We start from the raw sequence: 13,679 nt of genomic DNA, 5'->3' as shown, positions 1-13,679 counted from the left end.
GATGTCGTGTCATGTCCGTGCATGCATGGATGCCATCTGGGGGTGGGACAGGGTGGACAGAGGCAGAACTTGGCAGTCCTGGGAGTAAGGCTATGGGTCCAGATTTTCATGAAGGAAAATCTGGTAACCCTATTACTATGGACTAATGAGTAACTAAATAATGCTGCATTGGTGCACCACAACCATGCATTGAAGGGCAAATAACACAGGTTAGAGCCCTAATGCAGGTGATAACTACCTCCCAGGCTTTTTTCTAATAGACACTGAATGAGGTAAAAGCATAAATGAACATGCCTCTTAATGAATTACAGATTTTCAGGCCAATTTAGTTCAAACAATGTAGCTGATGGATTTGTAAAATGCTTTCTTGGATTATCAGGGTCAAGTATTATCAATTCATAGCACAAGTTAATTGAGAAACATGAATCTTAATTCTGTTAGTTGCTGTAGACATACGGGGTTTTTATTTCTTTCTTACTTAAATTTCTTGAAAATGTTGTGAATTATTTTAGTGTTCCATAACCTCACAGTATTATATCGATCATTTGAAAGGAAAAGGTTGTAGGTCTGGGTAAATCAATAAATCCTTGGTTTATGAAATTAAAGTCTGGAAATAAAAGGGAGGTCTCACAATGAAATCAATAGAAATGTGCTCAAATCTTTTCCCTGTGAAAAGATTGCACTGAACCAAAGGTGTATATAGAAAGCCTTCTTAATCTGAGATTCTTTGAAGAATACAAGTGAATGACACAGGGTTTAGTAACCAGCTGTCACAAGCTTAGGGCCTTTTCACCACAGAGCAAGAGCCTTCAGTAAGATTAACATGAAAGTTTAGTAAGATTCATTCCAACTGCTTTTCATTTTTACCAGAGCTGTTGGGGAGGGAGGTTAAAAAGCTCCAAACAGTTAAAAACCGTAGAACTGAAAAGGGAGTAACAGAATTTAGAAAGCCTGGGAAATATATGGCATGAGCAACACTACAGAAGCAAGGTAGCGAGACAAAGAGGCTCTGATATTCAGCCCATAAAAGGCAGCCTGGCTACCTTCTGTGGTCCGTGGCAATCCAGGAAATTCAATGTAAGGACCATATTCAGCCACCAGCTTTGAATTTCCAGTTTAAAGCTTGCCACCACAGACTTAGCCAACCAAATCAATATTCAGCAGTTGGCTGGATAAGGCCTAATGGCCAATGATAGACCTGTTTTTATTGATGGGTCTGTCTGTTCATGTGCCTTAGCCAGCCAGTCGCTGAATATTGGTGGTGACCAGCTATGTTCAGCATTTCTTCTTTATCTTCCACCCCCCTTTTTCCATGAGGGTGAGACATTATAGAGGAATGACCCAATCCAAGGTACCATAGTTGTTGCCTGATATAGGCAAGTTTGAAGGGCTGGTGAAGGGTAGATGAAGGAGAAATGCTGGAATCAAGAGCTTAAGTGTAGAGAGGAGAGAGAACCAAGAGGAAGAGAGAGGTCAGGGAAAGACCCAGAGGCAGGGATAAGAAAGTGAAAGACATCCCAGAGTCGGAAGCCAGAATGCATGTGAGGAGGGTAGTTGTGTGGGAGAGGGGAACGGGGGAGCAGAAAAGGGACAGAGACTAGATGGAGAAGGTAGGGACTGAGAAGGGGCAGGATTAGAGGGAAGATAAATAAGATAGAGACTGGATGAAGGGGAGAGGAATGATGGACAGAGAAGAAATGCCAAATGGACCAGAGACCCTGGCAAAAGAGTTAAGAAAAGACAGAGGAAAGCGGAAACCAGAGTCCGGGACCAACACAATTAAAAAAAATAAAATGAGCCTACAACAAAGGTAGAAAAATTAATTTTATTATCTATTTATTGATTAGACTGTAGTTTTTGTAAAGCATATATATGCTAGAACTGGTGTTAGACTTGCCTGGGCCCACGAGAAAAAATCTCACTCTTTGGCCTTCAATCTCCAGCATAGTGGTGATAGATCTCCAGCATTGGGATGGTCCACTCTTGGTGTCATGGTATACAAATAAAACTCATCAGGGAACAAGATAATCTTTCAGCTTGCCACACCAGAAACAAAGAGTGTAAAACTCACACTAAATTATAGGGATAATACTGTAAAGGTTTGGACAATTTCCTGGAGGAAAAGTCCATAATTTTAAAGAGACTTTGATCAGATTTGTCTGACAAAACCTACCTCATGGAATTAGGCAGTTAAGGGTTGAACTTCAGCATAAGTGTCGACTCTACCTCTGGATCACCCATAAAATAGTCGGCTTTCAGATTAGCAGTCTGTGATAATATTCAGTAGCATTAACCAATTAAGTGCTGCTGCATGTCAGCGGATTATTTCATTGGGCAAGAGCTTCTCCTGGCTGTTTAAATAGCTTTGAATATCAACCTCCTGTTTTTATCAAAATTGCTATAACTGATGTATTTTATAATTATTTTATATAAGGTTATAAGAACATAAGAATAGCCTTACTGGGTCAGACCAATGGTCCATCAAGCCAAGTAACCTGTTCTCACGGTTTCCAATCCAGGTCACTAGTCCCTGGCCAAAATCCAAGGTGTAACACTATTCCATGCTACCAATACAGGACAAGCAATGGCTTCCCCCATGACTTTCTCAATAACAGACTATGGACTTTTCCTCCAGGAACTTGTCCAAACCTTTCTTAAAACCAGCTACACTATCTGCTCTTACCACATCCTCTGGCAACACATTCCAGAGCTTAACTATTCTCTGAGTGAAAAAAAATTTCCTCCTATTGGTTATGAGTATTTTCCTGTAACTTCATCGAGTGCCCCTTAGTCTTTGTAATTTTTGATGGAGTGAAAAATCGATCCACTTGTACCTGTTCTACTCCACTCAGGATTTTGTAGACTTCAATCATATCTCCCCTCAGCCGTCTCTTTTCTAAGCTGAAGAGCCCTAACCGTTTTAGTCTTTCCTCATACGAGAGGAGTTCTATCCCCTTTATCATCTTGGTCGCTCTTCTGTAAACCTTTTCTAGTGCCACTATATCTTTCTTGAGATAAGGACCAGAATTGAATTCAATACTCCAAATGAGTTCATACCATGGAGCGATACAGGGGCATTATGGCATTCTTAGTTTTGTTAACCATCCCTTTTTTAATAATTCCAAGCATCCTGTTTGCTTTTTTGGCCGCCGTCACACATTGGGCGGAAGGTTTCATCATATTGATATTTTACTAACATTCCTGAATTTTCTATTATGTACTTAAGTGATGTGTTTTGTATTTATATGTATTATATAATTTTTGGCCTGTTGTTTCTCACCAAAATAAGTGGAGGTGAGCATAATTTTCCCCCGATTCAGTTCACGACAACCCAGGACCAAACACACTGGTAGATAATATTAGTACATACCAAGGAGCAGGTGCAAAATTCAGTATAGAAAATTTTTCATGAACATATGTATGTATTTCCACTGAAAAATGGGAATTACATGCATATTATTTTGGTCCACCCAAACCAAACAACCCCTTAGTCTCTGCAGCACAGAGCATCTTCAAATAGAAATAGTGATGTTGGAAAATTAACATACCCATTATGTATGCAATCAATATGTGTAAATGCTACTATGCTTCTTAATTGACCACCTTTGTCTATTAAAAATCTGCGACCAAGGGAAGAACAACATTTGCTCATTTTTGTTCTTTCAATTGCCGTATTCCCATATTTGGCCTTCATTTTATCAATTGTGTTGTGTGATCTATAAATCTTATGTCCCTTTCTCAGAGTATCAGCTTATTAAGATCAATGACAAGCTAATGTTAATTGAGACTTTAAGCTCTAAATCCTTAAAAGAATTAGATTCTCTTCCTCTTGAGACATTAATATCACCTTCCAGTACTTGTTAATCTTATGTGCTTTAAACAAATAAACTACTCAATACTTAGCCTTAAGGCGCATGGGGACTTTGGAAGCTGCAGAATTCAATCAGAATATATTTCACTTTGGTTTGCAAATTCATTTTATCTAAATGCCTTACTCAGTCATCTATATATATAAAATTGGAGGTATGTATGTGTGTATGTATGTGTGTGTGTATGTGCCGCGATCACGCAAAAACGGCTTGACCGATTTGAACGAAACTTGGTATGCAGATCCCTCACTACCTGGGATGATATGTTCTGGGGGTCTCGTGGCCCACCTGCACACGTGGGCGGAGCTACAAACAGAAAATCAGATTTCACCCATTCATGTCAATGGAACAAATGTAAAAAGCTGCCATTCTCACTGTAATTCAAAAACGGCTTGACCGATTTGGACGAAACTTGGTATGCAGATCCCTCACTACCTGAGGTGATATGTTCTGGGGGTCTCGCGGCCCACAACTCTATGTTGCTTGCTCAAGGGTGGGTTCACCCAAGAATTTATATGTTCTTGCTCCAGGAGGTGAAACTAAAATTGTTGTTTATAATCACGTTTTGCGATAGTTGTATTGTATTCATTTTGTCAAATATTTCATATTATTATTTGAATATTGTACTTTTTATTAAGCTGTAAAAAAATACTTTCATTCACCACTATAAAGTATCTTTATTTGAATCCATTTACAGTGTTATTGCTATAATTAAATACCCGTGCAACGCCGGGGCATCAGCTAGTAGCAAATAATATTTAGAAATTCATTACCATTGATATCATTTTTTTCACTCATACAAATCTATAGATTGCCAACTACCACCCACTCACAGTAGACAATGAAATGTGAATGTACACAAACACACACACAACAAGCAGATTTATGAGCAGATCAGAGTGATGCACAAAAATGTAGAATCAGAGAGTCTATGAGGGGCATTTTCAATAGAATATCTAAGCTTGACTTTGGATGTTTTCCAAAAGACATGCAAAGTCGGAGGCAGTGAAACCGCAATTTTCAAATCTGGCATCACCGCAAGATGGCCAATTTTTTTTTTTTATTGTCTACATAGATATCTTGGCCACCAGGATGTCCAACCTTAGGATATCCAATTTTGTTTACCATTTTCGACCACACAACTGTCCAAGTTCAAAACATCCAAATCTAGATCATTTGCGGTAGCTGCTATATCATCTGGTGCAGAGAAAGAGAAACTAGACACAGGACCATGTTTTGGCATTGACTGTCTATGCTACTGATCCCGGGGCAAACAGGGGCTTCCCCCAAGAAATCAGAAAAGAGGACAATGATGGGTCATGCAGTTAAATAACAGGAACTTATCTGTATGAGATAGTATAAATCAAGCAAGCACACCTTAATAAATCGACCACAAAATATGTTAGATTTTGGTTTCCTACCTCTGAAGCTGTTGATTATAGTTTTATCTCTCATCAGGAACCTTCTAGCTCTTCTTGAGTATCTAAGTGCATTCATTTTCTCCCCTACACCTGCAATAAGCCATCAACTGAATCTCCCTGAACACCGGACAACTTTCTTCTGTCACAGTTAGCAACTACATTTGTGGCACCATTACACACATCACTGGGCAGCGGCTAAGAAAGCAAATAGAATGTTAGGAATTATCAGGAAAGGAATAGAAAACAAAGATGAAAATGTTATAATTCCCTTATATCTCTCTATGGTACGGCCGCACCTCGAATACTGTGTGCAATTCTGGCCACTGTATCTGAAATAGATATAATGGAATTAGAAAAGGTATAGAAAAGGGCAATGGAAATGATAAGGATAAGATGACTTCCCTATAAGGAAATATTAACATGGCTAGGACTCTTCAGCTTGGAGAAGAGATAGACCAGGGGTGATTTGATAGAGGTCTATAAAAAACTGAGTGGAGTAGAAAGGGTAGATGTGAATTGCTTGTTATTCTTTCCAAAAATACCGCAACTAGGGGACATGCGATGAAACTACTAAGTAGTGAATTTAAACATCTTTTCACACAATGTGTAGTTAAACTATGGAATTTGTTTCCGGAGAATGTAGTGAAATCAATTAGCTTAGCATGGTTAAAAAAGAAAAAAAAAAAGAAGTGGCTTATTTCCTAAAGGATAAGCAGCATAAACTCTGTTTTACTACTTGAGATCTTCCTAGGTACTTAGAATCTTGGTTGACCACTGTTGGAAACAGGATATTGAGCATGATGGACCTTAATTCTGTCCCTGTATGGCAGTTCTTATGTTCTTAATATCGCTTACAAAAATGTTAAAAAGAACATGCCCAAGAACCTAACCCTGAGGCACATCATCCCTTTCCTCAGAGTAATCTCCATTGACCACTATTGCCTTCCACTCAATCTTCTGTTGCCTTCCACTCAATCAATTCCTAACCCAGTGCATTACTTTGGTGTCCATACCCAGGGCACTTAGTTTATTTATTAGATGCTTGTACTGTCAAAAGATTTGCTAAAATCTAAATATACCACATCTAGGTCCCTTTATCCAATTTTCTGGCCACTTAGACAAAGAAATTGATCAGATTTCTCTGACAAGATCTGCCTCTAGTGAATCCATGTTACCTCGGGTCATGTAATAAAATAACACTTCCACAAAGGTCAGATGTACACTGTCTGAGAGTGTATAGAAATCAGTGCAGGTATAAGCATCCGTTCTCAATGGAAGAAAAACCTTCAGACAAGGGCCCTCCCACCACCACAATGGTGGAATAAAGGTGGTAGAGCGTTCACCTCATTGGCTTAAAAATCCTAAAATTAAAACCTAAAACTAAAACCTTAAACTAAAAGGACACTGCACTAGTTTGAAATGTAATAAATGTACTGGGTGATAGATGAAAAAAACACCTTATCGGACTTAACTTGAATGATCGGTACACCGACGGTGGCCAGCGTTTCACTTTTCAGCTACCTCAGGGTGTAACGTCTCCGATCAAAACTGTAACCAGAAAAACAGCGAATTAAAACTGGACCAGTACAAATCTTCTTTAGTAACAATAAAAACAATGCCAGACATACCTTTTGAAACGGACGCTAGATGCATCTCAAACATCCAAAGATGGTTCCCCGGCAGGCTGCTTGGATTTAAATACTCCCGGCGACTTGTCATTGAAGCCGGAAGTCTAACTACGTCAATCTACGGATGTTCTTAAAGGCACAGGATACTAAGACTTATAATGTCAAAAGAAAGCTGATTTAAAAAAAAAAAAACCTAGAAAAAGACTAGAAAAGACCCACTATCTACCCATATATTTTGTTTTTATATTTTTGTAATTTTGTTCTTTTTATGTTTCCATTGTATTTTTTGTTTTTATAAATAATTGTGGTTAACCTTTATAATTCGATCTCCTCCTGTGTCAATTCCCAAAATAAACTGCATATAACTCAAACTTCAGCAAGAGCACAATCACAAATATTTTCTCAATAAAAAATGCCCCAATCCAACTTTTGATTGAGACCCTCAGGTTCTTCGCTGTTTAATTTATGGATCCCAAATTGTTCTGCTCTCAAGAGACGCTCTATTCTATTGACACTGTCCTCTTTGATGTGATCTATAGCACAGCAGCATAGATCCATAAAAGTGTGGTTATGTTCCAGACAATGTAGGACTAAGAACATAAGAAGTTGCCCCCGCTGAGTCAGACCAGAGGTCCATCTTGCTCAGCGGTCCGCTCCCGCGGCGGCCCATCAGGCCTAGTGCCTGAACAGTGGTCCCTGATTAATTTTGTAACTTACCTCTAATCCCATCCCTATAATCTACCTCTACTCTTATCTGTACCCCTCAATCCCTAGCGGAGCTTGCACTCTGTTGTTACATATGCAGCTCTTATGTTCCATAATTCATGTTCTGAAGGAACGAGTAGTCTGGCCTACATAGATTCTAGCACATGGGCATATGACCACATAGACCACGAATACCGATGTACATGAGGTCCTATGTCTGAGATTAAAATCTTGTCCCGTGCGAGGATGCACGAAGATGTTTGTAAGTTCCAAAGTCACTTGACAGGTTAAACAGTCTCCACATTTATAATGACCAGCTGAAGAAATTGGAGAGTCAGAAGTCTTATGTAAATCGGAGGGGCTTAAAAGTTCCTTAAAATTTTTTTGCCTAGTGAAGGCAATCCGAAGATGGGTATCGGCAAAAGTGGGATGCAATTCCAAAATCTCCCAATGTTGCCTCAAGATCTTTGTGACATCAGACATTTTAGGGGAGTACTGTAAAATACAAGTGACAATATTGTCATCAGTGGCTCTGTCCCTGTGGATGAATAAAAATTCTCTATTGATAAATTTAGCTCTTTTATAGGCCTTCTTTAATACTGATGGTGGATACCCTCTCTTATTCAATCTCATGTACAGTTGTTTGCTTTCAAATTTATAATCATCCAAATCTGAACATAAGCGACGGTATCTGAAGAACTGAGACATAGGTAAACTACGCTTGAGAGAACTTGGATGATTGCTTGAAAAATCAAGAAAAGTGTTCCTGTCCGTGGTTTTCCTATGTACAGTGGTTTCAATCACATTGTCCTTTTTGATGACTAGGACATCCAAAAAGGAAATTTGATGAGAGTGGCATGTCATGCTGAATTCGACATAAGGATGTCTTGAGTTTAACCACATGTGAAATGAGTCCAATTCTTCTCTCGTACCATTCCAAATAACAAAAATGTCATTGAGAAACCGTAGCCAGATGAGGATTGACTTGGAAAAAGGGTTTTGCATAATCCATGTGTTTTCAAACTTCTGCATAAAGAGATTAGCTATGGAGGGGGCCTTAGTTGCCCCCATGGCTACCCCTGAAATCTGTTGAAAAAATTTGTCTAGAAATCTAAAGTAATTTTTCCGCATAGCAAACGACATAAACTTAGTCACTAGATCAATAGGGACTCTACTGCCACTCATGTTATCCTGAAGGAATTCCCTTATGATGGTAATGGCTTACTCCTGAGGAATGATGGTATAAAGTGATTTAACTTCAAAAGTAACAAAAAAAAGTTATGTCAGTAAGGTCAGTGATTTCAGAAAGTTTAAGTAAAAATTAAGAAGAATCACGTAAATAGGAAAAGCCTTTTGAAACAATAGGGCGAAGAAACACATCAACAAAAGAAGACAAGGGTTCTAAAATAGAACCCCTGCTGGATATGATGGGTCGTCCTGGGGGATTGCGTGGGTCCTTATGGATCTTCGATAGAATGTAAAAAGTTGGAACCCTAGGATCTAAAATATTGAGATAGTCAAATTCTTTGTTGGTTAAATAACCTTGTTGTAAAGCCACAGAAGTAAACTCTCAGGTCATGTAATCCAATGTTTCTCAACTCAGTCCTGGAGTATCCCTTGCCACATTGAATTTGCATAAACTTGATTTGAATACACTTCCTCCATTATATGCAAATTTCTTTCATGCATATTCATTGTGGATATCTTGAAAACCTGACTGTTAAGGGGGTACTCCAGGACCGAGTTGAGAAATACTGCTGTAATCCACTGGATTCTAGAAACATCACTATTCTCCTCACCACCATACCCTTTGAGGAAGTCAGCTTGATCACAATGGATTGGGTTTGGTATGAATGATTCTAATCCAGCATAATTTCACAAATTTTATACTCCAAATTCAATAGGGATAAAGGATGTCAATTTTGCACAAGCTAAGGGTCCTTTTAAGATTTGGGTAGAACCTTCACTGAGACTTTTAAGAAATAACCCATCTTATCAGAAGTAGTAATTAGTGATTGAAATAATAAAAATGATTTGAAAATGATAATCTCAGAAAATTATTTGATGAATTCAGAAGGCAGGTTGTCTGGCCCAGGTGCTTTACCAACAGAAAGGGATTTCATTGCTGCAGTAATTTCTTCCACACTTAAAGGATGCTGTAAGGGCTTGCAATTGATCTCACATTTTATAGTCCAAATTCAATAAAAGAACATAATTTTGCTAAATCACCCCAGGACCACCAGAAGTACTGACAAAGGATCTCTGCAAAATCTTTTGCAACCACCAGAGAACACCTAATATAGAAGGCAGACTTCCTTTCTTCATCTACAAAGATGCTCAAGAATGAAAAAATCAACTTATCTTTTCCTGCTCCCTTCCAAAACTAGATGACGAGACTGGACTCCTCTTTCCCTGATAAACCATCTTTCTTCTTTCACTCTAAATTTACTGACCAGACTGCTCCCTGAAATCTTGTAGCAGTTCCTAACCTATACCACTATAGTCACTCCTGAAGGGAAGCACCATTTCAACATGGTTCATTCCATTCTTCACTTACCACTATCCATATGTTTTCTGTTAGGAGGTACAAATAACCGAATGAAGGGTTGAGTCTCCTTTACAATAGCATACAGTGTTAGTAAATGGTAAGCAAGGGGATTTATGCCATTATTTTTACCTGAGCCATCATTTCTACAGATTTGCTTTTTAAATGTCATACCTTTTCAGACATTACTTCTGGCACTGGATGATAGTCATAATATTTGTTCTAGAGTTGTCAGGTTTCCTCATCTTTGAAATGGAATAATCTGGTTTTAGCTCAGAAATAGACTGACACTTTGTGAAGCTAATTTTCCTTCTCACTGGTTCCTGTATCTTTTTATAACTGTGTCTAGCGCTGAACATTCAGGCATTACCTGGTGATTTCTGAAAGTTTAGCATTTCTGTGATTGGCAAGTACTGGCTAGGGTACACGCTGATGGGAGAAGGTTATTTGCATTGTTTGCTTTTCATCACATGTGCTGGTTTAATGAAAACTAAAATGAAGCCACTTTGATGGTGTGAATATGCCATCTGTTAATAAAGGAAGTATATACACTTTTCTTTTTCTAATAGTTGTTTCTTTAGTGGGTAAGTCTATTGAACAAGAAATACCTTTTCTGGTTACATTATTTGGCTAAAATTCCGATCTGATATGGGTTAAAAGATGCCCATGAAGTAGCAATACAGTGACTGACTCTAGGAAATTGATGAACACCACAAAATGAATCATTTATTTATTTTTACATTTAATATACTGCTGCAACCGTACAGGACTGAATTAAGCGGTTTACAATGTAATTTTTTTTTGGAGGGGAGGGAAGATGAAAAGAACACCATTGTGTAGATAGGAAAACATATCATTCATACAAGACAAAGAATGTCATCATGTAGATAGGAAAGAAACATTTCATTCATGCAAGACACACGGTAGAGTGCAGTGACCAGGGCTAGTAGGACAATGATTCTGTATGGAATAACCTGAATGCATTGGAGACCCAAGTTCTTCATATTAAGTAGATGAAAAGGCTTGGGTGAATAACCACATCTTGAGGGCAACTTTTAATTCCTTAAGAGAGGGAATACTGAGGATAGAGAGAGGAAGAGAATTCCAGGATTTGTAAAGTAGAATGTTTGGCGAAATGTGCACTCAGGTTGTGCCTGACATGGTCCAGGTAGTATTAGATGAAAGTCAGTCAGTGAATTGAATCAGGTTGAGCAGACTGGATGGACCATTCGGGTCTTTATCTGCCATCATCTACTATGTTACTATGAATGCAGAGGATGGGATGCATTGTAAGGTAGGCAAGTTAATCTGGAATCCCAAACTGATAGGCTCTAAGAACCTGATTTTCTAAACGCGCATCCTGAATGCAGGTGGCAGTAGGCATCATACCACTGTCTGGCAGCCAATCGGGACTCATGCTTTAGAAAAAATTCTTCTGAGGAAGGATGCCTACACTGAAGGCATTTGTTGAAGGTCTATGGAGATGCATAGGGACACTTATGCTCGCCCAAGTTGGGGCATGGGTGTGGTTTCGCCCAAACGTGGCCTTCGACAAGTTTAAGTGTCTCTATGCATCTCCCTAGAGCCACGAGAGATGCCTGAAATATAGGCCTGCAAAATGCTGGCCTAGAAGTCAATTGGAAAAGTAGGCACAGCCGACTAAGCTGATCACGGTGTGGGAATCCCCGATCTGCTGAGCCAGCAGGACTCCCTGAAACCGTGGCTTTGGGGAGATCTACCAGCTGAGCTGATCAGGAAAAATACCCCTGCTATGATTAGCTGAGCCGGATGCAGTAGAGGACACATATCCCCCGACACCTACCCCCAAAATCAGCAGGAGGGATGCCTACTCCCTCCTGCCTGACACCACCTAACACTCCCCACAACAATCCACAATCAGCAGGAAGGATGCCCACTCCCTCCTGCCTAACACCCTTGCCACCACCCTGTAAGGTTGGAGGGGATATGTTAAAGAGCCCTTACAAATGCCAGGTCCTGGGTTCAATGCCTTCACTGAAGTTTCATTAGGAAGTAAAATCACTGACAAAGACCACTAAGAGTGCTTGCATAAAGAATATATGTATATTGTGCAGAAATACAGAAAACAAGATTCATAAGCATTACAAATAAGGAATAAGTTTTACAAATACAGACTGCTTCTGTGCTCTTGTGAATGAGAGAGAAAAACAGTTTCTTGAATAGGTGTTGTGAGGACAAAGAGATAGAGAGTGAAGAAAGGGGAGTGGGGAGGGTGATGTTCCAAGCTTCGGGTTCCAGAGAGAGAGGGGAGTGTTGCAGAGAGGAGGCTTTTATAGCTTGGAATCTTATTCTAAATATATAGAATCTATTGAAGTTAAGTATCCCCATCCTTAGTACACTGTCTGAAACAATGGTTAGTTTCATTGGTAAGGAAGGTGAGTGAGGTGTGCTAGACTGGAGAAGAATAGACTGGAGTCAAATGTACTTTCCAGTATGCCTCTGACAATAGTTTCTGATTAATCTTAGTTATCTGTGCACCTGGTCCCATTGTACATCCTAAGCTGTCCATCCTAAGCATCAGACATTAACACATCTTCTTAACACCTCTTAGCTGTCTTTAGCACCTTTTTACTGCCAGGTCCTCTAAGCACTGATTTAATTAAGGTTGTTGCAATGACATTCCCTAAGGTCAGACATGAATGATATGATCTCCCATAGGCCTTTGCTGACATTGGTTAGGCTAACCGAAAATGCTGATTGCTAGCAATGCTAGGCTGACACCCCCCCCCCCCCCACACACACACACACACACACCCCTACCACCACCACATTTTTCCATCCTATGCACTCAGCATTGTCTAAGATTTGGGAAAATCTGTCATACCATAGTAACACAAAAGCAATACCCCACTTACTAGTAGGTCAAGCATACCTGTGAAAAACTATCTAAAGTCACTGGTAATTAGATGAAAAATCTGCTTACTGGCCCAATTCAATTGTAAAGATCTCAAATGAATATACCTTTACCCCTCTCTTCTTAAATTATAAGCATACATTTTTGCTGTTACACTAGTATTCCATAAAAGAATGTGGGTACCTACATTTATAGAATAGGCTCTATAGATGAATTACCTTCTTAAAGCCTCTTGCAATTATGCCAGCAGAATGGAAGAGAGGGGTAAAGGTATTCAAAATACTTATGGGAATAGTTATTAAGATATGCTAAATGATGGCCTTTTCCACACCTAAATTCACATTGAGAGTCATTAAACTGTGGTAACTCAATACTGCAGGTTAGTGGCTCTTGTGATATATGAATAATGCTTCTTACAAACAACCTTGCAAACTGTGCTATTCATAGTACCCAGGATCATCAGGAGTTATGATGGGGTTTGATGCTCGCAAGCTGCATCCTTAAAGGAATGAGCATTAGTTATCATCACATACCACTGCAAAGAGCCATCAGATATCCCCCATCTCCACCCATCGACTCATTATTATACAAAATGAATGGCACAGCTTGTATTTCACC

The sequence above is a fragment of the Geotrypetes seraphini genome, chromosome 4, assembly GCF_902459505.1.
Source record: "Geotrypetes seraphini chromosome 4, aGeoSer1.1, whole genome shotgun sequence".
Taxonomy (NCBI): domain Eukaryota; kingdom Metazoa; phylum Chordata; class Amphibia; order Gymnophiona; family Dermophiidae; genus Geotrypetes; species Geotrypetes seraphini.
Note: the sequence above shows the minus strand (reverse complement) of the source record.